Source organism: Podarcis gaigeae, assembly GCF_964106915.1.
Source record: "Podarcis gaigeae genome assembly, chromosome: 8".
Lineage (NCBI taxonomy): Eukaryota > Metazoa > Chordata > Lepidosauria > Squamata > Lacertidae > Podarcis > Podarcis gaigeae.
In genome coordinates this window covers 67,065,025-67,090,210 of record NC_139684.1, presented here as the reverse complement: position 1 = coordinate 67,090,210, position 25,186 = coordinate 67,065,025, and the positions used below count along the sequence as shown (strand labels likewise).

Genomic DNA, 25,186 nt, shown 5'->3' with positions numbered 1-25,186 from the left:
CCTCACCATTGTAGGAAAGACTGTGACCAGGTGACCAAGGTGTCTACAATCAATCCGTGATTTGTGCAGGGGTTGCGTTCCAGATAATCCCACATGACTGCAAAGCGCACATAAGACCGCTCCGCCCCATTACCCCCCATTCTGCCCCCTTTTCCTGCCACTTCCGGGTCGCCACAATCTGCGCATGGAGAGTCATGCACCAATTGGACATGTGTAGATCAGCCATTGCCTGTACTTCATCTGTTGTTCACATGCTGCCATTAATGGGCAACTTCAAGACTCTCCCTTCTTATGATACTTTAAACCAACTTGGGCTGACAGCCTTTCAGATAGAGCACTGTCCTCTCTGAAGTCAGGTCTTTGCCACCTTAGTGGCAATGGGGGAATAGGCACTGCTTCCGAGTAGTGGGGCTACCTTCTACTGCCTCCCTTTGCTCATCTCAGAGACTTCCCAGAGGCAGGCCACTGTGGAAACGGAAGGAGTCTAAATGGAGATGGCCCTTTGCTCTAATCAAACAGGACTCCTCTGACATTACCAGAAACTTGACAGGTGACTGCTACTGCGTTTATTTTTTGTAAGAGGAGATACCTCCTTGACGTTTATTTGTAAGCTCCTTGAGGCAAGGACCTGTCTTCTTCTACAAAGCCATGAACATTGATACCACCACAATAATAGCAAGTAACAAAATCAGGAAGAATTGTCACCTAACCATATCTTTTAATAAATAATTAAAAACTGTCCAGCAGCATCTTAGAGTATCGTAAGAGACCATTTAGTTGGTTTCTAAGGTGCTACTGGACAAGTTTTTAATTTTTTTATTTATTTCTACTGCATCAGACCAACACAGCTACCTACCTGAATCATATCTTTTAAGTTCGTCTTGTGCGTATTTTTAAAACCTAACCCCTCAAGGAACACCAAATTGCTCAACTCCGATCTGAAGAAGGAACTCGTAAGAAGAAGGAGCCTTTGAATGAGGAACAGTTCCTACCAAATCTTTGTTTTGAATGAAAGCATATATCCAGGGCAGAATCCTGGCAAGTAAAGGCCAGGGCAGGAGCTTAACGATTTGGGATTGTCCCTTATGTACACCTTATTTCTGCCTTACTTCAAACTACTACAGTACCACAATGTGAAGCAATTCTGCTACATCTGTTCGGTGGAGAAAAGTGAGATACAACATCTCAAAACCCTTATTTCCGAAGAGTTGTGATGGCACATTAAAGAAGTGCATTCCCTTAAAACAAAAGGGTAGATCTAACGCCAGAGAAAGTTTATTCCAGAACTTGCCTGCCAAGTCATACTGCACTGTGGCCTTGTGCCTAACATTTTAGGACAGTGTAGAAAAGCAGCGTCCAGTCCTTCCTCTCCTCTTCACTGACATTTACACCAGCGCCTGAACACCTCTGGCTTAAGCAGCTTGCCCACAAGCACAGGTATTTAAAATGCACTCATGTAAGTTAACTGTGGGACATGGGTGGCGCTGTGGGTTAAAACCAAAGAGCCTAGGACTTGCCCATCAGAAGGTCGGCGGTTCGAATCCTCGTGACGGGGTGAGCTCCCGTTGCTCGGTCCCTGCTCCTGCCCACCTAGCAGTTTGAAAGCACGTCAAAGTGCAAGTATATAAATAGGTACCGCTCCGGTGGGAAGGAAAACGGCGTTTCCGTGCGCTGCTCTGGTTTGCCAGAAGCAGCTTAGTCATGCTGGCCACATGACCCAGAAGCTGTACGCCAGCTCCCTCGGCCAATAAAGTGAGATGAGCGCTGCAACCCCAGAGTTGGTCACGACTGGACCTCATGGTCAGGGGTCCCTTTACCTTTAAGCTAACTGTAACTCTTAATTTAACGGGGATATTTTCCCCATGTGTAAGAAAAGACCAAGCAACAAATGTGCTTTAAGGTAGGAGAGAAATTCATATTATCCATCAGATAATAGCTAGTGGGTTAAGGTTCTCCTAAAAACGTATTTGTGTGTTCTTCAGTGACTCTTCCCCAAAAAATCACCAGTATGCTGATGTTGTCACTATACAGTATAGTATACTGTAATGGTTAGAGCGGCTGACTAGTGAGTCTAGTTATGGTTCAGAAAACCTGGGTTCAAATCCATGAAGCTCAGTTCCTTGAAGTTCTTGGGCTAGCAAACACTCTCTCAAGCCCAGGTTACCTCTCTTATCAACTTATTGGGAGGTAGGGTGGGATAAATATGCAATTGAATAAATACGGTACATTTGTCTGTCCCAATATCTCTACCGGGCACATTTGCATGTAACACTAAATCAGACTATGACTTAGCACAAAAATGCTGTCTTCCTAGGGAAGACATCACAGCCACTTTGCTCCTCTCTGGTCCCTTTAGCTCAGCAGGTTTGTTCTTGGCTATAAGCCTACTTGATTAAGTAGGAAATAGGTTAGCCATGATCCAGGATTCAGATGACACACTAAGTAAGCCAAACCTTATGTCTATCTCATTTCTAAATGAAGACTTCCTAATAATTCATAGCTCGGGCTTTTAATCCAAGTGTGTGTAGAAATAAAAGCTCTGTAAGAAGCTGCTTCATTTAGCAGTACCGTACTTTTAAGTAGTCTGCAATATACACCTGCTATCAACAGAAATTGAGAAGCAGCCCTAAAGATAGATACTGGATTTAGCTGTGAAGGGAATAGTTTGTTTATATTATTACATTTTATATATCACCTTCCTCCTATGATTCAAGGGTTGAGTGAGTGGACCGCAATCAAAGCATTTCAGACAAGGCCATTGCCAATAGCTAATGAAGCCTTTGGTTCCTCTTATTAAAATTATTGTTCCAAGCACAAAGACATATACAATGTTCTCAAAACACTGTACAAGTGCCCTGATATTTTATGATATGGCAGTATATAAAAACACACACTATATATATATATATAAATGAAGCAAGCAGAACTGCAACTAATCCACCTTAGCCTGTATGCAACTAATCCACTTCAGACTAAAAACCATAGTTTCCTGAAGAACTATGAGATTTACAACATTTTGTGTTAACTGCTATGTTTGTTTCCAGGGCACCAACTTATGTTTTCCTTTATGATACTGAAGATAAATGTTTCTAAAAATTAAATAAAAGAGCAATGTCTGTAATCTTACGGTAAAGTTTAGGAAATACCGGTATTGTTTGACCAAAGTGAAACATCCATCCTTGGTCTTGAATGACAAATAGTAGGGGACAGAATTGTACTCTTCCAGTAGATTATCCTTGTAATACATAATATATTCAAATTTAATTTATCTTGGTAGTGAGAAGATACTGCCATTCTGAGCAGGATTAGGTATATAAGGATTTTGGATAGAAGTGGAAAATCTTTCTTTATAATATTCATTTATTTAAAAGTATTTCTGGGCCACCTTTCAGGGAAAAGCCTCATGAAGGTAGATTTCTAAGTATAATTAGTTTAATACACAAATCAAGATAATATATTCAAGTACATAGTATATTCAGATAATTTCCTCCAGCTATATGACCTTGCCATAGCACTGAGATCAACCTATGAGGTTTTGTTCTAAGTCCCCACTACCACCAGAAGCATGGGAAGTGACCATGAGGGACAGGGCCTTTTCAGTTATGGCACCAAGATTGTGAAATGCCCTTCTAAGACAAGAGTAACCAACATGGGGCCTCCAGATGATGTAGGACTACAGTTCCCATCATCTCTCTCCATTGGCCATGCTGGCTGGGTGTGATATAAGTTGGAGCCCAAAAACATATGTAGAGCACCACATTGGCTACCCCTACTCTAAGGTAAGTCCATCTGAGCCTATTTTTGCTCTGCTTTTTTTCTGACAGGCGTCTAAAGTGCATCTCTTCCAAAAGGCAATTTTAGTATTTGGCGACTGCTGTTTTTAAGTGACTGATAGGTTGCTGAATTTATAATAATTTTTAAGTTTGCTATTTCCCCCTTTTTCATTATTTGTCACTGTAATTGCTTCAGCAGAAATAATGAAATAGAGTTTTAGTAGGAGTCACAGAGTATGGCTACAACTTTTGCCTATGCTCTATTTTGGATTCCAAACAATTTAGCGAAGCCTCGCCACCAATAAATACAAATAACTGTATTGCCTTCTAATTATTGTGGGTTCCAAGAAGGAAAGGAAATCAAAATAGCCTCCTCCATTCAAACTCAGAAAAGTCACCCTTTTCACCTTCATTTGTGTGTCAAAGCCAGCTGGCTGCAAATCTGCATTCAGGGAATTTCAAAACATTTTCTCTCCTCTCTTGGGGCTCATGGTACAGACAGCACTGCAGGAGATGCAAGCTGGTCACAATAGACTGCTCCTGTGGCTAAAAGACACACAGATGCAACCCCCCACGTGCTAAAGGCCTTTTATGGAGAGAGAGAAAATGTTTCTGGTCATGCATATTAATAACGACGGCCTACTATAAAGATTTCCTAAAATAAAGACATTTGGCTATATTAAACAGATTCAGTGCTTGACAGTTTCTTGAATGGATGCCATTTGAGGAGGCGTAGCTACTTGAATCCCAGTTTCTTTCAACTTGTCATCTAGCACAAAAACAAACATTGGTCATTAAGAGAGGGGTTGAAATGACATGATTAGAGCTGTGATTCCCTCCTAGGCTAACAGTTAAGAGGATAGAGAGGTGAAAGGATTATAGTGAAAGAAAGAGCAGTCAAGCAAAGAGATCGATTAAGTTTATTAGTTCAGAAAGAAACAATGCGCGAGAAAAGGGGCTACTACGGAGGGGGTTTTAAAGACAGGAAACAGAGACAAGATCTAGAGCAGTGCTGTAGTGGGATAAATATTTCAGAGAATAAAGATGTATACCTCCGAAGTTCTGAATTATTGTTTTAATCAGAATTTTGTTCTTATATTTATAAAGCGGCTTCTCTTTCATACCAGAGTTAACAGTTCGGGGGTAAAAATAGTGACAGCTGTTCAGTGCTTAGGCCACATTTTGCTTCACCAAGATGTATAAGCTCAAAGAGACCTGAATATGCCTCAGAGATATTAAGCGCGCGCACACACACACACACACACCAATGTTTGCCACATACATCCACCCTTCCCTCTAACAGACGTTTTGGTAACAATGAAAAAGCCCAAAGCAGAATGCACTTTGGAGCAACTGCATATCTATACAACCATTACATAAAAGGCACTGTCCAGCATCTGCAGCTAAAGTATGAAATGTTTTCTTAATAGCTGGCAGATGCCGGAAGTCTCATTGCACGCTGCCCCAGTATCTGAGCAGTGCAAGATTCCTGGTGTTCCAGGCCCTTTCTCAGAATGAGGGACAGAAGAGACTGTTGTGTGTTTATGATGCATGGTTTACTTACACATATGTGCAACCTGACCTTACAATGGAGGGGCTCACGGCATTAACATCTCAAGGGGTTCTTGCTTCTCCCACAGCCAAACCCTTGGATCCCAGCAGAAATCAGGCATGGCTCTGCCTCTCAGCTTCCCAGCCTGCTTGTAGCTTTTAGCTCCCACACACAACTTTTGCCTTTCTAACTACTAGAGTCAAGGGAGGGAGGGAGGGAGGCCCACCCATTTGCCCTCTGGCACAGAGCACTTCCTTTGTTACCTTACCAACCCAAACTTAGCAGGCCCGATACCAAGAAGCTGGTCTGACAATTGGATCCTTGTTGGATCCAGGAATTAGATCAGGGATGCAGCCTGCCCACCCCCCCTCCCAACTCACTATGATGTTACATTCGTCAAAATCCCATTTGGTTTGTGTTTATTAACATCTCATTCACTCAGGTGCTCACTTTTCATCTACAGTTTTCTTAATTTTGGTATCTCTTTTTATAATCCTCTACCACCTGCTGCGACAGCAGTAGAGACCATAAAAAGAGCCCTGTGGGGTGAGGTCAAAGGCTCATCTAATTCAGCATCCTCCACATGCTTTGGGAAACACACAAGGAGGACCTGAGTGCAACAACACTCTACACCAAGGGTAGGCAACTTAAGGCCCGGGGGCCAGGTGCGGCTCAATCGTCTTCTCAATCCGGCCAGCGGACAGTCCAGGAATCAGCGTGTTTTTACATGAGTAGAATGTGTCCTTTTATTTAAAATGCATCCCTGGGTTATTTGTGGGGCCTGCCTGGTGTTTTTACATGACTAGAATGTGTGCTTTTGTTTAAAATGCATCTCTGAGTTATTTGTGGGGCATAGGAATTCATTCATTTCCCCCCAAAAAATATAGTCCAGCCCACTACATGGTCTGAGGGACGGTGGACCGGCCCACAGCTGAAAAAAGGTTGCTGACCCCTGCTCTACATACATGTTCTCCAGCAATTGGTATTCAGAGCCATGCCGTTCAGACAATGGAGTTAGGACATGATCACAGTGGCTGGTGGCCTTGAATAAATCATGGATTTGTCTAATCCAGGCATAGACAAACTCGGCCCTCCAGATGTTTTGGGACTACAACTCCCATCATCCCTAGCTAACAGGACCAGTGGTCGGGGATGATGGGAACTGTAGACCCAAAACATCTGGAGGGCCAAGTCTGCCTATGCCTAGTCTAATTCTCTTTTAAAGACTTCCAAGTTGGTGGCCATCATCACACCTTGCAGCAGCCCCTCTTCTTAACCATCTTTTTGTTTTTGCACACTTTGGGGGAAACGATCACCCCCTATGGGGGCCATTTTGTTTTCCCACAATTCCCCATAATAGCGCAATACCCAGGGCACTATGGGGAACGGTGCCCCATCATAAGCCCTCCCCCAGTATATGCCACAAAACGATGTGATGTTCAGAGAATTCTGGGGAAGGACATAATGGCAGCAGCCATATGCTGCCACCCAAGATGGTACAGGAGATAAACCCTCCGCCTCTGGTGCCCGAATGGAGGACATAGTTTTCCTGTGTTTTATTTTAGGAACAAATGGAAATGGAATCCAAGGGACCCTATGCAGTTGGATTTTCTTTGTTCCAAAAAGAATGTGTGGTCTTAATCCAAAATACACCGCTTCTTCACGTGAGGAAAATCCCACTGCATGGTACCACCACCTAACTATGTCTTGGGGTACGCAAAACAATTGCTTTGTATAGCTATTAGTATACTTTAACAACACAGTATAACCACATTACAAAGAATGTGGGGTCTGCATTTTTAAGGGGGCTTCCATTATGGGTTCTAAGGAACTGGGTGAACTGAAACAGTTCTTCATGAGACATATTTAGCACTATTTCCTTTCCTACAGAAAATGCATTTCAGCACTAAGTTGTGGACAAATATCTGGAAGGCTTTCACGGCAGATTTCCAAGAGAAAAAAGAGCAAGTCAACACTGACCAAGATTGTGGATAACATGACTGAATTCATAGCCACTGGGGGGGTGGGGGGGGTACGACATTAAAAATCAACACATCGGAAAAACCACTTTTGTTTGTTTCTTGCCTGCATCTTCCTGCTGCTTTTTCTATTTTAGCAAAGTTTCCCAGCAAACTTCTTACTGGGCTATATTGAGGGCGCTCCCCACCCAAGGAGTTTTGGTTCTTCTGCATAGCTTGGGGGGTTCCCCCAAGTCTACTCATGCCTCCCTCTTGTCAGTGGGTGGGGCCTTCACAGCTCTGTAAGCAATGACCTGCCCCACCCAAGGACTGGAATCAGCACACAGTATATGATAACAAGCAATACTGCATCCTTGCAAAAGCTCAAAGAACCATGCTTAGTCCTTCACTTTATCACAACAACTCAAGTGATGTGGGTCAGGGTGAGAGACAAGGGCTAGTCTCAAGTCACCCACGGTGCAATCCTATACATGCCTGCTCAGAGCTTAATCCCACTGTGTTCAATGGGGGTTCTAAGTTTGTGAGGTACAGGACTGCAACCCCAGTGAACTTTACAGTGGAGCAGGGATTCAAATTTGGGTCTAGCACTCTAACCACTGCACCACACTGTATTGGGGGGGGGAATAGACACAGAAATTAGAGAAATTAATTTTGAAATTAAAGCACGTTGTAATCACGTAAGAAGAGAGCTCTTTACGTTTTTACTTTTATTCACAGCTCCCGTCTCAACTCTCCTTCCAGCCTTAAGGGTAAGGGTGGATAATAATTTTAGAATGGTGAAAAGGCTCTTTGACGACACACCAAACAGACAGACGCACAACTTGCTAAATCCCTGAAAATTAAATTGTAGCTAGCTTATACCAGTGCTTGCTTCCATGCAAGAATAATAATAATATACATAAAGAAACAAATCCACCTCAGTCATAATGTTTGCCTCATTTATTTGTTTGTGTTTACTTTGTGGAAAATGAAAGTGTTTTCAGATTTGCTTTTAAGGTCTTTTGTTTCCACAGTATCAACAAAATAAGCTCTGTAACCTAGAATGTTTCTTTGGGAGCTGGGATTTTTTCGTGTGGAGTTGGGGGGGGAGCACTGCAGAGCTCATGACAAAATAATGAGAATTGAATCTGGCTGCCTCTTGTGGTCTGGAACATGAAAAGCAAAAGGATTTTATTCTGAGGCTATAAATAACCACTGCCATTTACATTCAAAGACCAACCACGGAAAATTGCAGACCCCAGAGGAGAGCCTTAAAGACTGACATCGGTAGCTGATGGTAGAAGAGATACAAGAAAATGCTTTGCAGTTCCTATCAGGCCAAAATATTCCTCTGTGCCCCACTTATTTCCTCTGGCGAGCACATAATTAAGATGGTTAGCAGCAGGCACTGTGGATCAGGGTTTGCATAACTATAACATCTTTATATCAAGATGTACAGAATGAACCTATGGAGCCTTTCCCAGTATGTTAAGCCAATTCAAAGCTGTCGCAGCTCTCCCTGATGTCTAACCCACAGCAGAGTCCCCCTATTATCTTTCTTGCGTTTTTTCTTCTTGTTGTTTAACTGACTGCTTCCCCTCCCCTCCCCTTCTCTTCAAATCTATCAGGTTCATCAAACTGGTGAAAAGCAAAAAGGAAAGGCATGTTTTCCCCAGAGGCAATGCTGTTTCACACTTTGAGAAAGATGATTTCAGCTGTCTCTTTACAGGAAGTAAACAGCTCCCAAGGAAAAGCCTGGGCAAATGTCAACACTCTTGTTCATAAATGGTTTCACTGCTCCTTAGAAAACCAGGCACTTACAGGTCCACAAAACCAAATAGTGGGAAGGGATCTCAAGGGTCCGGCATCTCATGCATGAACCTGCATATGACCAGACAAGGATGCCCGGGATCTTGCACAATGTGCAAAGGAAACATGAAGTCTGCAACTAGCAATGCTGTCTGAGGCAGTGGCCATAGACCACCTGGCTTGCAGCTTTTAAATCAATGGCAAGGAACTCTGTGTTCCTCCAAATGTTGCCCCCCCAACCAGCCCCAACTAGCAATTGATGTCTTTTTAAAGTTATTTATTATGGGGGGGGGGGTGTAAAAGTCACTTTATGTGAACTTAGTCTTTTTTTTCTTTTTCTTTTAAGCAGCATGTTGAAAACTTAAAGAAAACTAAGTTATCTCATATTAAAATCAATGGGATTTGCAAGAGCTTAGTTTTGGCCCAAGCTCCCTAACAGGGGGTGTAAGACAATAATCACTTACACTTTCATAGTGGCCTGACAAATCCTTCATTGGCTGTTTGCACAAGGCTGCAATTTTCAGAAACAGCGCAATACCAAATGTTTCTTCTTGAGTTCAAGCAGATCATGCCCTCTGAACCATACCAGAGCTGCAGGGACATAGCAAGCTGCTCTGGCACTTGGAGTGGCGGGGCAATCCGCCCACAGGGGCGGGGTGATCCATGGGGGGGGCAATCCGCCCAGGGGGGCGGCACGGCAAGCTGCCCACGGAGTCCGCCTGGCGGACGCAAACTTCCCGCTGCTGTTTCGGGCAGCACGGGGACCTGACCCACCGAGTCACTCCCAGGAGAGACATGTGGCTCAGGCGTGCTGCAGGCCATGCCCGGCGGTAAGTGCTACGCCCCATGTTGCTACCCCCCCTCAAGGATGACACCTGGGGCGGACTCCACCCCCTGCACCCCCCTTCCTGCAGAGCTGTTGCAAGACTATTCATACACACACTACCCTCCAAATTGTAAGCTGGAAGGAACTTTTCCAACAGAGCCTAGCCCATCAGAGACTGACAACATAGATTTGGATTGCAAGATATGTAAATGAAGGTGAAAAGGCAACATAAGTTAGCTAACAAATCCTCCATCAGCAAAGCTCAGTTCCAGTGAAACAAGCATATCACATGTTTTCCCACTCCCATCATTAACAGGCTAGCATTTAGTCTTCTTCTAATTATCTGGCCAGCAGTAAAGACTTACAACATTCATCAATGAATAATGGCTGTCCACTGCTCCGGCTAAAACTCTGATTCCCAAACAAGCATAGAAAAGTTTGTAGCAAGCCTTTTAAGTGTGGAATATGCCCCTTCTCCACAACGTGCAATTTAGAATGTATGTATACAGAGAAAGTTGACCCAAGACCCAGGGAAACTTGGGTGGGGGTGGAGAGCGGCATCTGCCAGTGGGCTAGATTATCAGCTTCCCCATGGTCCCACTATGGGCCACCTTAACAGATGGGTGGAGCCTTCCACCTGTCAATCACACAATGCCACCATGGCAGCAGGTGATCCAACTTCAAACGGACAGGGGCTTTCATCAAAAGGAAAGGGAAGATACCCTCCAAATGGGGCTTCCAGTCAGGCCAGGGAACCCTCAAGTTCAGCCAATCCCAGCAGGGTTTGCAGTTGGAACTGCTCATCTAACTGGCACCAACTACGAACCCCTTTTGGAGAGGAATCAACAGCCCCTGAGAGTGCACAAATAGAGTCAAATCCCAGCAAATTTGGTACCGGAATTTAAATGGAGCCAAATACCGGCCCCGATTTCTAATGAATAAGCAGGAGTGTGCTTCAAGAGTCCCAATTGTTCCCTCGCTTATTCATCCCACACCGGGAATACATATCAATCCAGTTTTTGCTTTCAGTCTGCAAACAATACGCAATTGATTACGTTGTTTTCCCCCCCCCCTCCCATTTGCATTGTGTTCCCTTTGCTTTGAAATGAATGAGGTGGAACAATGTAATGACAACATAATTTAAACAACAGCATAAGTTATGTGATTTTGCCAATGCGGACAGCGAGACCAATAAAGTCGTTCTGGGCAGAATACGAACTGCAGTGGAATGGAAACAGTACGGTGTGTAAGAAACACAGGGCAAAGCACCCCTACTAATGACTAGTAGCCACTGACAGGCTTATCCTTCATTGATTTCTCTACTCTCTTTTTCAGAGCCATTAAACGAACAAGAACAGTTCGTTTACTCCCTCTCTTCCTCCAAGTTCTTACAGGAGAATCTCCTATATAAAAATAAATAAATTCAGCAACTGATTTACCCTTTTTTTCTTGAGGGTTTTTTATTTTTTGTTGTTTTTGTAAACACCCGGGATGCAAATAAGAGACTGAAAATTAATCTGGCTTTTTTAATGAAGGCTAAATATGCTTCTTCCATTCAAAAAGGCAAATGGGGGGGAAATCCCATAGAAAAAGCCATCCATTGTAGCAGAACAACTCACTACCATCTAAAACCCTCTCTTAAGCATTTGACTTCCATCCCTCTCCATTTTCCAAAAAAAAATCAAGTACAATTTTTTTAAAAATAAGTCATTCCATTGCATTAGAAGGGAAATGCTGTAGGATAAAACAAGTAGAACTGAATTAGAAAATAAAAGGGGAAACCCATCCACATCTGGAAGGACCATTTCCGCTTATTAGCAATGTAACGAAGCACATACTCACCAAAAGAGGAGCCAATCAGAGGGAGCCCGTAGGTGAGCCAGCAGAATCCATCAGAGAGCAACACATGGAAAAGAGCGAGAGAGGCAACATATTGATTAGCCAGGCAACGTAGCTTTCAAAAACAGCTGTACGTACAAGTGACCTTAATCCACAAAGGCGAGAGAGTTCATACCTACAGATTTACTTTATTTCCCCCTAAAGTCTAGCAGCAGTTGTTCCTTAAGATTTCCTGCAGAGCAAAAGGCAACTAAACCAGCCAGAAATTCATTCTGGACTCTTTTTAGAGGTATATTTATAATTAAAAAGAGCTAGGATGGGTGGGGAGGAAGGTTTAAAAACCAGCCATGTGTTATTTAAAACACAGACGCTCCAAGCATCCTGCATATGGCCAGCGTGAGTGTTTGTTTTTTAATCTCAGCGATGTGGGTTTATGGGAAGCTTTGGGTGGTAATCTGACATACGGATCCGATTTTCTCAACCCAAAAATCAAGGAGAGCGAGGAAATGACAGAGAATCTAGCAGAGTTTGGGAGAGGGGAAAATGTGATGCTGGAATTTGGAGGCTACGGGGGAGCTGATCGGCTGCATGCTCCGCTTCTTGCTGGGTCTGGCTAAGCCTGGATCAGTTACGTAAGGGAAGCCTTGTTGGGACGGGGGAACTGGTGGTCTGAATCCGTCCAGCTCAAACTCTTAATGGGTTCTGACTGAGCCCTCTAGCGGATTTTATTTTTTTAACAAAAAAACATACTTTTTAATTAAATTAACACTGCAAGCCAGCTGATCATCCCAAATCCTACACACAAAAGGCAGTGACAAGTAAACACACCAGGTTGTTTCTGTTTAACTATATTTTCTTTAAAGATATTTATTAAAGTTTCAAAAATTATATAAAAACAAAACAACAATACAAACAAAATGCAAACAAAAACAAGTATAATTTCAATCCCTTATTTTCTTATAACTTACTTCCCCGACCTCCTCATACCTCCCCTTTCTGTATTCCAATTTCTAATTATTAATTCAGCAAATCCTCTCCCTTATTTTTCATTTAATTTTTAGCCTTTCTTTTCTTTTTACTTAATCATTACAGCTGAAAACCACTTAATTTCTAAACCAACGTCATTCTAACATTCATTAATTTTGCAAAGTTTCCTAAGGTAATCCTTAAATTTCTTCCAATCTTCTTCCGCCGTCTCTCTTCCCTGGTCTCGGATTCTGCCAGTCATTTCTGCCAGTCCCAAATAGTCTATCACCTTCATCTGCCATTCTTCCAAGGTGGGTAGATCTTGTCTTCCAATACTTTGCGATGAGTATTCTTGCTGCTGTTGTAGCATACATAAAGAATGTTCTATCCTTCTTTGGCACCAATTGGCCGACCATGCCCAGGAGAAAGGCCCTGTTTAACTATAGTTCCACAGTAACTATGCGGTGCACAAAGGAATAACTTCTTTTTATCTGTTCTGAATGTCACTGGGTGCACACAAGCATTATGAAAGGAGGAGAACTTTCCTCTACCTACTTTCTCCATATCATGAATAATTTTGGCAATCTTCTGTCATGTTGCCTCTTACTCATCTCTTCTCCAAACTAAGGTACCGAACTGGCTACCTGTCACCTTAGAGTTACAGTGGTACCTCGGGTCACATACGCTTCAGGTTACAGACTCTGATAACCCAGAAATATTACCTCGGGTTAAGAACTTTGCTTCAGGATGAGAACAGAAATTGTGCAGCAGGAGGCCCCATTAGCTAAAGTGGTGCTTCAGGTTAAGAACAGTTTCAGGTTAAGAACAGACCTCCAGAACGAATTAAGTTCTTAACCCGAGGTACCACTGTACAAAACATTGTCTGTCTTCCAGTTCATTATGGAAGTTTCATCGGATGCTTTTGCCTGAAGATGGGGGCGAGCAGGGCATGAGCTTGCAAAAGTGATTTCCTAACCCAGTTCACAATGTGAGAAACAGGATGAAATCTTGACTTTGCTTCTATCTTTGCCCGGTGAGGAAAGACAAGCACAGCTACACCAATGTCCTAGGTGTCCCCCCCCCCCATTGTTTTCTGTGAGCAGCTGTCTGCTTCTACCCCCTTGCAGGAGACTGCCGGGGGGGTGAGTGAGCATCATCATCAAAGTAACCACGAAGTCCTGTATCCAGACAATGGCAATGTATCTAATCTAGCTCTATGACTACCAGAATCAAGGTTATGGTCTCTTTGGCCTTCCTTTGTCTGCCATCGCAGGAGATGGATGGGGAGTCTAAGTGAGCTTCGAGACGTGATTAGGCTCATTTGTCTTGCACCTGCTACCTTCATAGTTGGGAAAGGGTGGGGTCTGGTCAGTAGCCTGAGCTGCCATGTGGGACGAAGCCAGCAAACAGTCATGTGCAAAATGCAAATCACAGCTACGGGACTAGCCAGGAGCAGAGCGCCAAGGACTAAGCCAAGTCAAACGGCTTAGCTGTCGACAGTGGCGTAGCGTGGGGGGTGCAGGGGGGCGGCCGCAACATCTGGGGTTTAGGTTTGGGGGCGCAAATCCACGGGTTAGGGGGCACAAATCCACGGGTTAGGGGGCGCAAATCCACAGGTTAGGGGGCGCAAATTACTTGCCTTGCCCCGGGTGCTAACAACCCACGCTACGCCACTGGCTGTCGAACAAATTGGCTCCCAAACACCGCAAACCCAGAAGTTAAGTGTTCTGGTTTGCGAAAGTTTTTTGGTAGCTAAACATCTGACGCAGCTTCCTGTAGCCAATCGGAAGCGGCGCCTTGGTTTTTGAATGGTTTGGGATTGAACGGACTCCCGGAATGGATTGAGTTCGAGAACCAAGGTACCACTGTCTTGCTAGAAACATATGCAACAAATAATACAAGCTGAAACCACTAAGAAATTACAAGAGCCACTGAAGATGATGATGATGAATTTTTTGTGGGCCATTCGGACTCCCGGAATGGATTGAGTTCGAGAACCAAGGTACCACTGTCTTGCTAGAAACATATGCAACAAATAATACAAGCTGAAACCACTAAGAAATTACAAGAGCCACTGAAGATGATGATGATGAATTTTTTGTGGGCCAGCCACTCTGAGGAAACTTCCAACATAATATGCAGAAACACAGCAACAACCACAACAACACAACAGAACACCACACATTAAAAGCTTCCTGATACAGGGCTGCCTTCAGGTGTCATTGGAAAGTCGTGTAATTGTTTTATGTCTTTGACATCCGCCAGGAGAGCGTTCCACAGGGCGGGCGCCACTACCGAGAAGGCCCTCTGCCTGGTTCCCTGTAACTTCATTTCTTGAAATGAGGGCCTCAGAGCTGTACCTTAGTGTCCAGGCTGAACAATGAGAGTGGAGACTCCTTCGGGTATACAGGACCGAGACTGTTAAGGGCAGGGGTAAGCAACCTTTTTCAGCTGTGGGCTGGTCTACCGTCCCTCAGACCATGTGGTGGGCTGGACTATATTTTGGAGGGGGAAATGAACAAATTCCTATGCCCCACAAATAACCCAGAGATGAATTTAAAATAAAAGCATACATTCTACTCATGTAAAAACACACTGATTCCTGGACCATCCACAGGCCAGATTGAGTAGGCGATTGGGCCGGATCCGGGCCTTAGGTTGCCTACCCCTGGTTTAGGGCTTTAAAGGCCAGATAAGCACTGCAACCCCAGAGTCGTTCGTGACTGGACTTAATGGACTGGGGTCCCTTTACCTTTACCTTTTAAGATTTTGAATTGTGCTCAGAAATGTACTGGGAGCCAATGTAGATCCTTTAGGAGCGGTTTATATTTGGTCCCTGTGGCTACTCCAAGTCACCCGTCTGGCAGCCACACCAGCAGCCCAATTCTGCCAACAATACTACAAGGCAAGATGTCTAGGACTGAATCTTCTTCTGTACTTCTTCAGGCCTGCAAAGCGTCCCAAGGGCTGGAGGAAGAGACCCAGGGGTTCACATTGGGCCCCAGGGCCTGAGGTTCTCCACTCCTCCTTTAAAAGGAGCAAGGGCTAATATACCCCGAGATAAGAAGAGCCCTGCTGGTTTACATCACTCTCATAGAATTTGAGCTTTCTCCTGCTTTTCTGCCCGGCAACTGGCATTAGATGGCAAACCTTCCCTGGATACAGAGGCTGTGCTTAGAGCCCTTAGGTAGAAAGAACTCAGCCCAGCTTTGGGTAGTGAATACGCAGAAGACAAAGGACATTAGCGCACAGCAGTGGGGAAGGACCATGGAAAACATCCTCTCTCTCTTGGTTTAAGCCTCATCTCTCTCTCTCTTTCCTGATGCTTTGCTGAGCACCAGCCTCCCTGCCTGGATGAGAGCCGGCTCAGCGGCTCTTTCAAAAAGCAAACAAAACTGTCCTCCTCTGACCTGGGGATGTTATCTGGGCAGCCAGTGAATAAACAGCCCTCTCCAAGTCCACCTTCTGGAATAAATCCCAAGAGCTTTTTGGCCTCCCCAGCCTAGGCAGGGACACAGATGGTCCTGGAGATTATAACATATAGGGGAATTAAACAAGGCCACACAAATGAGCTTCCTCATTCAACCCCGCCCCCCTCCCCAGGGTTGGCAGGTGCTCCTGGGGGCTGGTGGTCAGGATGTGTTCATTACAAATTGTTTACCTCTGGTGTCCTACTATGCAACGGACAGACGAAAAGTGGCGCACAAAGAGGGGTTGAGAGATGAGAAAGATAAAAATGGGGGTGGGAGGGGGAAGACAGGCAGGGCTGGAAACCGGAAGGGCCAGCTGCCTACTGAGAACAGAGACCCTTGCCATCATGTCTTCTGCTCCTTTAAGGGTTGGTCTTTGTTTTTTTTAATAGTCTCCCAAGAACGATTAGCATCCGGGTGGCAGAATTGTGCACAGGGAAGAGGCTCTGCAGCTGGGATTGATCATGCTGGGGAAGGAAATAAATAAATAACAAGATGTGATATTTATCTTGCTGAAAAGACCCTTCTGCAAAAGGCCATGCTTCAGCGATCACAAACGCTCGTCCGAAAAGATAAAATGGGATAAGGAATTATGTTGGCTCTGTGCGCGAGGTCCCATCCCATTCATGTGACTTCTGCTGTATAATGAGACATGGCACCATTGGGGGTATTAAATTACTTAAAATCTTGATGGGTAGAGACCAATCCCACCCCTCCCCACCACACACTGAACACACACACAGGCAAACGTGCAGAAGGTTGCAATGCCAACCCCACTTGCTAAAGTGCTAGGACAAGGGTAGCCAAACTGGCGCCCTCCAGATGTTTTGCACTACAACTCCCTAGTCTTTGGCCATGCTGGCTGGGCCTGATTCACAGAATCTCATAGCACTCGCTACAGAGAAAGTGTGGCAATTCTATAATTCTTCTCTGGCTCGGATTTGCATCTCAGACAAAGAAAAATCAAGCTGCTTTCCTCTTCCTGTGCAACCATATCGGAGTCTAATTTGCTTGGACTCAGCCATATTACTTGCCTTCTCGTTGGAAGGGAGGAGAGAAAGAGCTCCATTCCAAGTCAAGCCAGGATCCAAGCTTACTGATCACTAAAGTGCCTATCACATAAAAAGTTCATACAGAAAAGGGTCAAAGCTCAGTGGTAGATTATATCTACACTGATGGCACTGCGCAAAATAGTATTATTACAGTGGTACCTCGGGTTAAGTACTTAATTCGTTCCAGAGGTCCGTTCTTAACCCGAAACTGTTCTTAAGCTGAAGCACCACTTTAGCTAATGGGGCTTCCCGCTGCCGCCGCGCCGCCAGAGCACGATTTCTGTTCTCATCCTGAACCAAAGTTCTTAACCCGAGGTACTATTTCTGGGTTAGCAGAGTCCGTGACCTGAAGCGTATGTAACCTGAAGCGTATGTAACCTGAGGTACCACTGTTCTGCATAACCATGGGGCTCCAAGTGCCTCCAAATCCATAGATCTGCAGAAAATGGCAACCAAAATCATTGGGGGTCTGGAGCACCTTCTTTACAGAGGAAAAGTCAACTAAGAGGAGAGGGATGTGATACAAGGTTTACAAAGTGATGCATGGTATTGCAGAGAAAGTGGTGTTCTTCTCCCTCTCATAATGACAGCTGAGTCTCAAAATTGCTCAGCTTCAAAAGGGCTGCAACCTCAGATGCTCCCCAAACACACACTTGGCCTACAATAGTCAAGTTTTTAAAAAAGCCATTTGCTCCACAGGCTATGAACGTCAACTCCTCCCTGACCACCCGCTCTTTTTAAAAAGTAGCTATTAACCATCACACTACAGAAGTGAATGAGAATGCAGACAACAGAAGAAAACACAGCTATCCATGTACATGCGTATTGGCAAAGCCATGTGCACTAATGGGCAGAAGAGTATTTAAACTTGTTTGCGCATGACACCTCCCTCTCTCTCTTCTCTCCTTCACACACACACCATCTTCCATTTTCTGTTCCCCATCAGAGAAAAGCACCAAACAGCGCTCCTGACCCCATCTGCCTGCTTGAAGAAACGAGCGACTCGGAAGGCGGCAGATTGGACAGGGACAATCTGTCCCATCCGCGAGAGGTTTACCTTCACGTCACAGACACGTGCGCTCACCATAACATCAACAAGACTGCGGGAAAGTCACGTTACAGCACAACGTGGAGTGGGAGGGGGGAAGGGAGTAAGTGGGTCATGTATCGCCCTCTCTTACGTCGATCCCTAATGCTGTAATTAATGGAGCTTCTGCGGGAGATGTTTACTATTTAGAATGCTAACTCTCATCAGAGCCAGCAGATCTCTAGGTGTATGCAGATAATTTTAGATATGTGTGTGTGTGTGTGTATATGTTTGTATCTCAATACAGACATAAATATTTCCAGGTAGTCACTTAGCTTCTATTTTTGCTACTTATGTTTGCTCCACTTATTATCAATTATTGTTATTATTATTCATTGAGCTTATTAGTTGCCTTTTTTAAAAACCAATGTGACTCAAAGTAACTTACAACAACAAATAAATAATATGCATCAATACCAGCGTAAAACAAACCATAGTAAACTCTAAAGCACATTCATATTTTTAAACAGCAGGATTAAAACACCACATCCGTGGAATGAGGCGCTTATCGAGAGGTTTGCAAGCTGTCCTTAAGCACAAGGACATTTTTTGCAAAAATGGGCCTTCCTTCTCTCATACCTTCCCTCTCCTTTTAGTGTCCTCATCTCATGACGGTGGGCTGGGTGAAACTGCAAGGCATTGCAATCAATGGAGCAGTGGGAATGTTGAAATCCACCCAGGAATTCTTTCAGCATAAAATCGTTCTGACCAGCGCCAAATCCCTGTCCTACTCTCGGCGCTGTTCTCGCGGGGGGGCAAAGTCGTTCTGATCAAGGCACAGCCCATAGTCAGTGTGAGGTCAGTAGAGGCCTCCAGCACACCAGGTCCAGGTCTTCTCAGAGTCAGGCTGCTTGAGAATTCAGGCAAAATTGAGTGGCAAACTCCATCTAAGGCAAAATACCAGCCCAAGACCCAAAAATCATGGGCAAGTGCGCAGACACCGAAAATCCTGGGCAGGCGGGTGCAATCTGGCCCAAGGAGGGATCTCCCCAGGACTGATCCAGCCCAGGCAAGATAAACCTTGCTGACCCCTAGCTTAGTGCTTCAGAAAATGTGTTATTTGGTAAGTTCACCTTTAAATGTGAACTGAACCAAGGTTCCCCCCCACCCACCCAGCAGGCAGCATCCGAACCAAAGTCAGCCACCCCTGTGCACAGGATTGCCCCATGGCTTCCACTAATTTCCAAGGGTTTCATAAATTTGCTCCTTGGCAGAACTGTGCTGCCAGTTACATGGACTTAGGCTGAGTTATAGCACTACACTGAAACTCCTTCCCATTATAAAGCTGCATGGTTAAAACAGTGGCGTAGCGTGGGTTGTCCGCACCCGGGGCAAGGCAAGTAATTTGCGCCCCCTAACCCGTGGATTTGCGCCCCCTAACCCTAACTCCCAGATGTTGCGCCCGGTGCAGCCGGCACCCCCCACGCTACGCCACTGGGTTAAAATGTGTGCTTGTAGGAGTAGCCCTCAAGCATTTTTTTTGCAGTCCCATTCACATGGCATAACGGTTTCTGCAAACTACTTTTACGAAACAAACAAACCAGGGTTGGATGCGGGAGAGGGAAGGGGATTTGGAAAAGGGTTATATTCAGACAGGTATCGGTACAACACTGAAACATCTAACCCTGGACATTCTTGCAGAAGCAGGCTAGTCCGGAACATGATATCTGCACTTAACCTTTGCAGGCTGCCAGGTCATTTCGATGGGGCGGTGGGAGGTGAAGATACTGGCTGACCTTCTGAAAGCATTCCTTGGCATGCAGAACTAATGCGTTTTCCCTGTTTCGAAGAAGACTTGATGGCTCGATAAGGGGAGATAATGGATATACATACATTGATCAGGAATGGGGTGGAGGTGAGGAGCAACATTAGAGGAGGAAAAATGATGAGCAGGGTGAAGGAAGAGGGCAGCAATGATGCATGTAGACACCAGAACTCTCCCTCAAATATTGCCATGTGCACTTAGATATGTGCTTTATCCCCTAGAGAGGTGCTAGCAAGCGCAATCAGGAGGAGCAAATTAACGAAACCCTTGGAAATTAGTGGGAACCATGCTTTGGGTTTAGTATTGGGCTTTGGGGAGAATTGGGATTATTGTGCCTATAACAGCTTTGTGACAGGCAGAAATTCCACCAGTTAAGTCTTTTTCTAGTATGGAAACACAATTACCAGGGAAAGCTTCACCTGTTCACATTCTGCCTGTCAGACTTTTTATTATTTTATTACATGTGTGGCCGCTGGTTTATTTTTGGACACTCCACTCCAACTGCAAAAAGGGACAAATATTTGCATATGACACAAAGAATATGCAAATATGTGTCCTGTTTTGTCTGTGGGTTAGAGGGGAAACCCTGTTGGCCAATCCCCAATACAGTGGTACCTCGGGTTACATACACTTCAGGTTACAGACTCCACTAACCCAGAAATAGTACCTCGGGTTAAGAACTTTGCTTCAGGATGAGAACAGAAATCGTGCTCCGGCGGCACAGCGGCAGCGGGAGGCCCCATTAGCTAAAGTGGTGCTTCAGGTTAAGAACAGTTTCAGGTTAAGAACGGACATCCGGAATGAATTAAGTACTTAACCTGAGGTACCACTGTACCAGGGATGGGCTGCTTTAAGACTGGCAGGATCTACTTCTTTTTTTCTTAGATCCATCAGGTTCACCAGATACAGCCAGGTATAAGATCAGGCATAGGCAAACTCTGGCGCTCCAGATGTTTGGGACTACAACTCCCACCATCCCTAGCTAACAGGACCAGTGGTCAGGGATAATGGGAATTATAGTCCCAAACATCTGGAGGGCTGGAGTTTGCCTATGCCTGTATAAGATAGTGGCTCAGGCAGGCAAGCATATGCTAAAAATGAAGGGAGAGGGTGACTCTGAGCACATGCTCAATCTGGACACATTATCAGAACCAGAACTGATCTTACAAGCCCTTCCACACAAAAAACCACTCCTGGTTTCCCCCCAAGTATTCTTTTCATCAGTCTAACTTGAGAGGGGGTGTACAGTGGTACCTCGGGTTAAGTACTTAATTCGTTCTGGAGGTCTGTTCTTAACCTGAAACTGTTCTTTACCTGAAGCACCACTTTAACTAATGGGTCTCCCGCTGCTGCCGCGCTGCCAGAGCACGATTTCTGTAGCAAAGTTCTTAACCCGAGGTACTATTTCTGGGTTAGCGGAGGCTGTAACCTGAAGCATATGTAACCTGAAGTGTATGTAACCCGAGGTACGACTGTAATTTTAGTTGTTGCTGTTAGACCATTGGGAGTCAGAAATCCTTGCTGCTCTGCTACAAAGCATCCAGCACTCTACCAGGAGAGCTCAATCCACCTTCTGCCAGCCCTTCATTGACACGCCCTGTCCTCTAGCACCAGCCTCAGAGCATCACTTGCAACACAGACCCAGCACAGTTGGCGGGAGCAGGCAACTCGGAGAATTGGTAAAGACACATAAACCATAAACTAGATCTGTTGCTCAAATCCGGGCCGAGGTCAGCCGTGGCCAAAAGTAATTACTATCTGCGGGCCTAGCCAAAATGAATTGCAAATCACTTCTAAGAAGAGGATTTGCTTACATCTCTCGCACAGTGATCCTTTGCAATGTAGCAAGAAGTGAAGCTTGTGCTCAGGATGGATGAGGAAGGTTATTAATGGACCTCAGTTTGGGGGGGAAAAGGTATTATGGCAAGGCAGGGTGGGGCATTTGGAAAGCATTGAGATACACCCCTTGATTAGAGTCACCGATTAGGGTTTGCTTACAGGTTGGGTTTCAAGGAAGCAAATGAGTCATGAAAGTGGTAATAGCTTCTTCACAACATTCCTCAGGGGTTTTGGAGAGATGTTGCAAGAAATTTTGTCTTTGGCAAGCTTGGGGTGGCAGCCTGGGCCACTTGCAGCAGGCAAGACCTTTATTAGGACCAACCAAAATGTCACAAATTAGCAAATACGCTTCCAAGTTCTTCAGAAATCTTCATCAGGCAGGACGTTAAAAAACAGGAGTGGAATATAAGGCAGAGAGAGAAAGCTGGCATTAAAACCATAAAGCCTGCAGTTGTAGTAACTCTGCAGTGCAAACACCGGTCCTGAAAGACCTTACTCTGGCTCATAGAACGTTTCCAAGCACAATTAAAAGTGCTGGTGCGGACCTTTAAAGCCTTAAATGGCCTCGGCCCAGTATACCTGAAGGAGCATCTCAACCCCTATTGTTCAGCCCGGACACTGAGGTCCAGCTCCGAGGGCCTTCTGGCAGTTCCCTCATTGCGAGAAGTGAGGTTGCAGGGAACCAGGCAGAGGGCCTTCTCAGTAGTGGCACCCGCCCTGTGGAATGCCCATCAGATGTCAAGGAAATAAGCAACTATCTTACTTTTAGAAGACATCTGAAGGCAGCCCTGTTTAGGGAAGTTTTTAATGTTTAATGCTATATCATGTTTTTAATATTTGGTTGGGAGCCGCCCAGAGTGCCTGGGGAAAACCAGGCAGATGGGCGGGGTATAAACAATAAATTATTAACATCATCATCATCATCATCATTATTATTACTACCTACTCAAAAGTAAGCACCACCAAGTGGACCATCAAGGCCAATGATGTGTTCCTATGCATGTTCACTCAGGAGTAACTCCCACTGTCATCAGTGGAGCTTCCTGGCTAGCAAGCAAGTTTAGGATTGAAGCCTTAATGGGACTGGCCTCTCAGGTGGTAAGTTGGAACAAAGAATGGATGATCTCTATTAAATGGGGCAGGTGGCGGGTGCCTGTTTTCAAAAGAGACATTTCCTCCTGGGTGCCAAAGAATAGGAAGCTCCTATTTTAGAATGATGCTTTCCATTATTAAATGATATAAGTGCATCACTTAAGAAATAAAAAAAAGCAGAGCTGGCCCAGGACATTTAAGCAGGAATGCCTCCTCCCAACCCCCCAAAAGAACCTCAGGTGCATAATACTCATGACTAGCTAAGTTGTTTTAGCAGCAGAGGCTGAAAAATCCTACAAGGGCATTGCCCCGTCCCTGGCAATAAAATACAATCACCATCACAGCAAGCAGTTTAATGCCCTTATGTGACTCCCAAAATCATCTGCCTCAGGTGGCTGCAGAGGTGGATCTATAGAGCGGGGCAGGAGCGCTGGGTGCCCAGCCGAAGAGGGAGCCTTCTCAAAGCCCAGTAAGCAGAATGGAGGCATGACAGCTCTAACAGGGTCCTAGAGTCCTCCCGCCTCCTTCCCAAAGCTGGGCAAGCACTTATCAGGCTTTGGGGAGGAGGAAGGGGGTCTCTAGGACCCTGTCACTGCCCTCACACCTCCTTCCCCAAGTCCAGCACTTTGTTTACCTGGCTTTGGGAAGCTGTGGGGGTGGTGGTGTCAAGGTCCACCCCTGGTGGCTGCCTCACTCTACCTAACGGTAGGAGCGGGAAAGCACATTTCATCTATTTAGAACTATTATTTCTCTTATATGCAAGTTTATATAGATTTAATCTACAGTCGTACCTTGGAAGTTGAACAGAGTCCATTTGACTTCCAAAACGTTTGGAAACAAAAGCATGTCTTCCGATTGCCTGCAGGAAACTCCTGCAGCCAATCAGAAGCCGCAGAAGCCCCATCAGACGATCAGCTTCCAAAAATAGTTTGTGAACCAGAACATTCACTTCCGGGTTTCGATTGTTGGGGAGCCAATTTGTTCGGGAGCCAAGGCGTTTGAGATCCAAGGTACGACTGTACTGGCTAACAACCAGTAAGGTTAATCTTTTAAGATTTCTTTAAATTTGGGGCACAACCCTCAAGTAAGGCCAAGGTTGTGACGTCACCCAATTAAGTACCAAGTTCAGAGTACAGTGGTACCTTGGTTCCTGAACAAATTGGCTCCCGAACACCGCAAACCCAAAAGTCAGTGTTTCGGTTTGCGAACATTTTTTGGAAGCCGAATATCCGTTCCAGCTGTTGGCATTGTTTCCAGTCAACCAATCAGAAGCCACACCTTGGTTTTCAATTGTTTTGAAAGTCGAACTGACTTCCAGAACAGATTGAGTTCGAGAACAAAGGTACCATTGTAGTCACAAATGATTAATTTTAATGCTCCCACAACAAACTTCCACCCAGTGACGTTGTCACCTTTTACATGCCTTGTTGTTTTCAACCTTACCTTGTTTGTTTCATCCCTTCTGCATATACACCTGTCACATTCATAATTCTTCACAACGCAACAGGTAAATTAGGCTTCGCCAAGAGGCTCGTGTCACAAGAAACCAGTTTGCCTGAGGCAGAAAGGAAAGAGAGAAAATGCCATTACCATCTTAGAAGTCTGAAGCAACGAAGGTATTTCCATCATGCTGGATTCATAAATCAAGCACGAGCCGAGGCAGTAATGCTTCTGAAAAGCAGTTGCTGGAACCTGCAGGAAGGGGAGAGCGCTCTTGTCCCCGGGTCCTGCTTCTGAGTTTCCCATAGGCATCTGTCTACTATACAGCAATTATGCCTTTCTGAATCTGCCTTAGCTCAGGAACTACCCAGCACCCAAAAAAAGGAGTACTTTACTGGTATCTATAAGGATGTGACAGAGTATTACCTGCCCGAAAATTAAAGTGAAGAAGAAGATATTCAAGCTCAAAAGAACAGGTTTTTAATATAGCTTGGGGAGTTTGTTTTAAATATGGAAACTGAGTGCATTCTGTCCTTATGTAATTTCTATACACGCCATCCTAGACATTGCCTATCATTTAAAAGTGTAATAAACACAAACAATTTGTTCCATTTCCCCCCAAAAAAATCCCAACTGAACACTATCAGCTTACCAATCGCATATTCCACCCCTTCAGCTCCACATTTTGTGTGCAACTATCATATCCCATTTTCTGCGG

At 44.9% G+C, this 25,186-nt stretch overlaps 1 protein-coding gene and 1 long non-coding RNA gene across 21 annotated transcripts in view; both read right to left on the bottom strand.

The window, feature by feature from the left end:
• The window catches only part of EPB41 (erythrocyte membrane protein band 4.1), a 137,323-nt gene that overhangs the window by 97,186 nt on the left and 14,951 nt on the right, over nucleotides 1-25,186 (bottom strand). For all 20 annotated transcript variants that reach the window (XM_083750663.1, XM_083750656.1, XM_083750643.1 and 17 more), the window contains exon 2: nucleotides 24,472-24,583. The gene's annotated coding sequence lies outside the window, so the exon portion shown is untranslated. The remainder of the gene's footprint in view (nucleotides 1-24,471; nucleotides 24,584-25,186) is intronic.
• Nucleotides 1,892-12,605, bottom strand: LOC310850011. Its single transcript, XR_014567197.1, has 2 exons — nucleotides 11,761-12,605; nucleotides 1,892-4,542 (listed from the first exon to the last, which is right to left on the bottom strand). It is a non-coding gene; the product is annotated as an uncharacterized lncRNA (long non-coding RNA).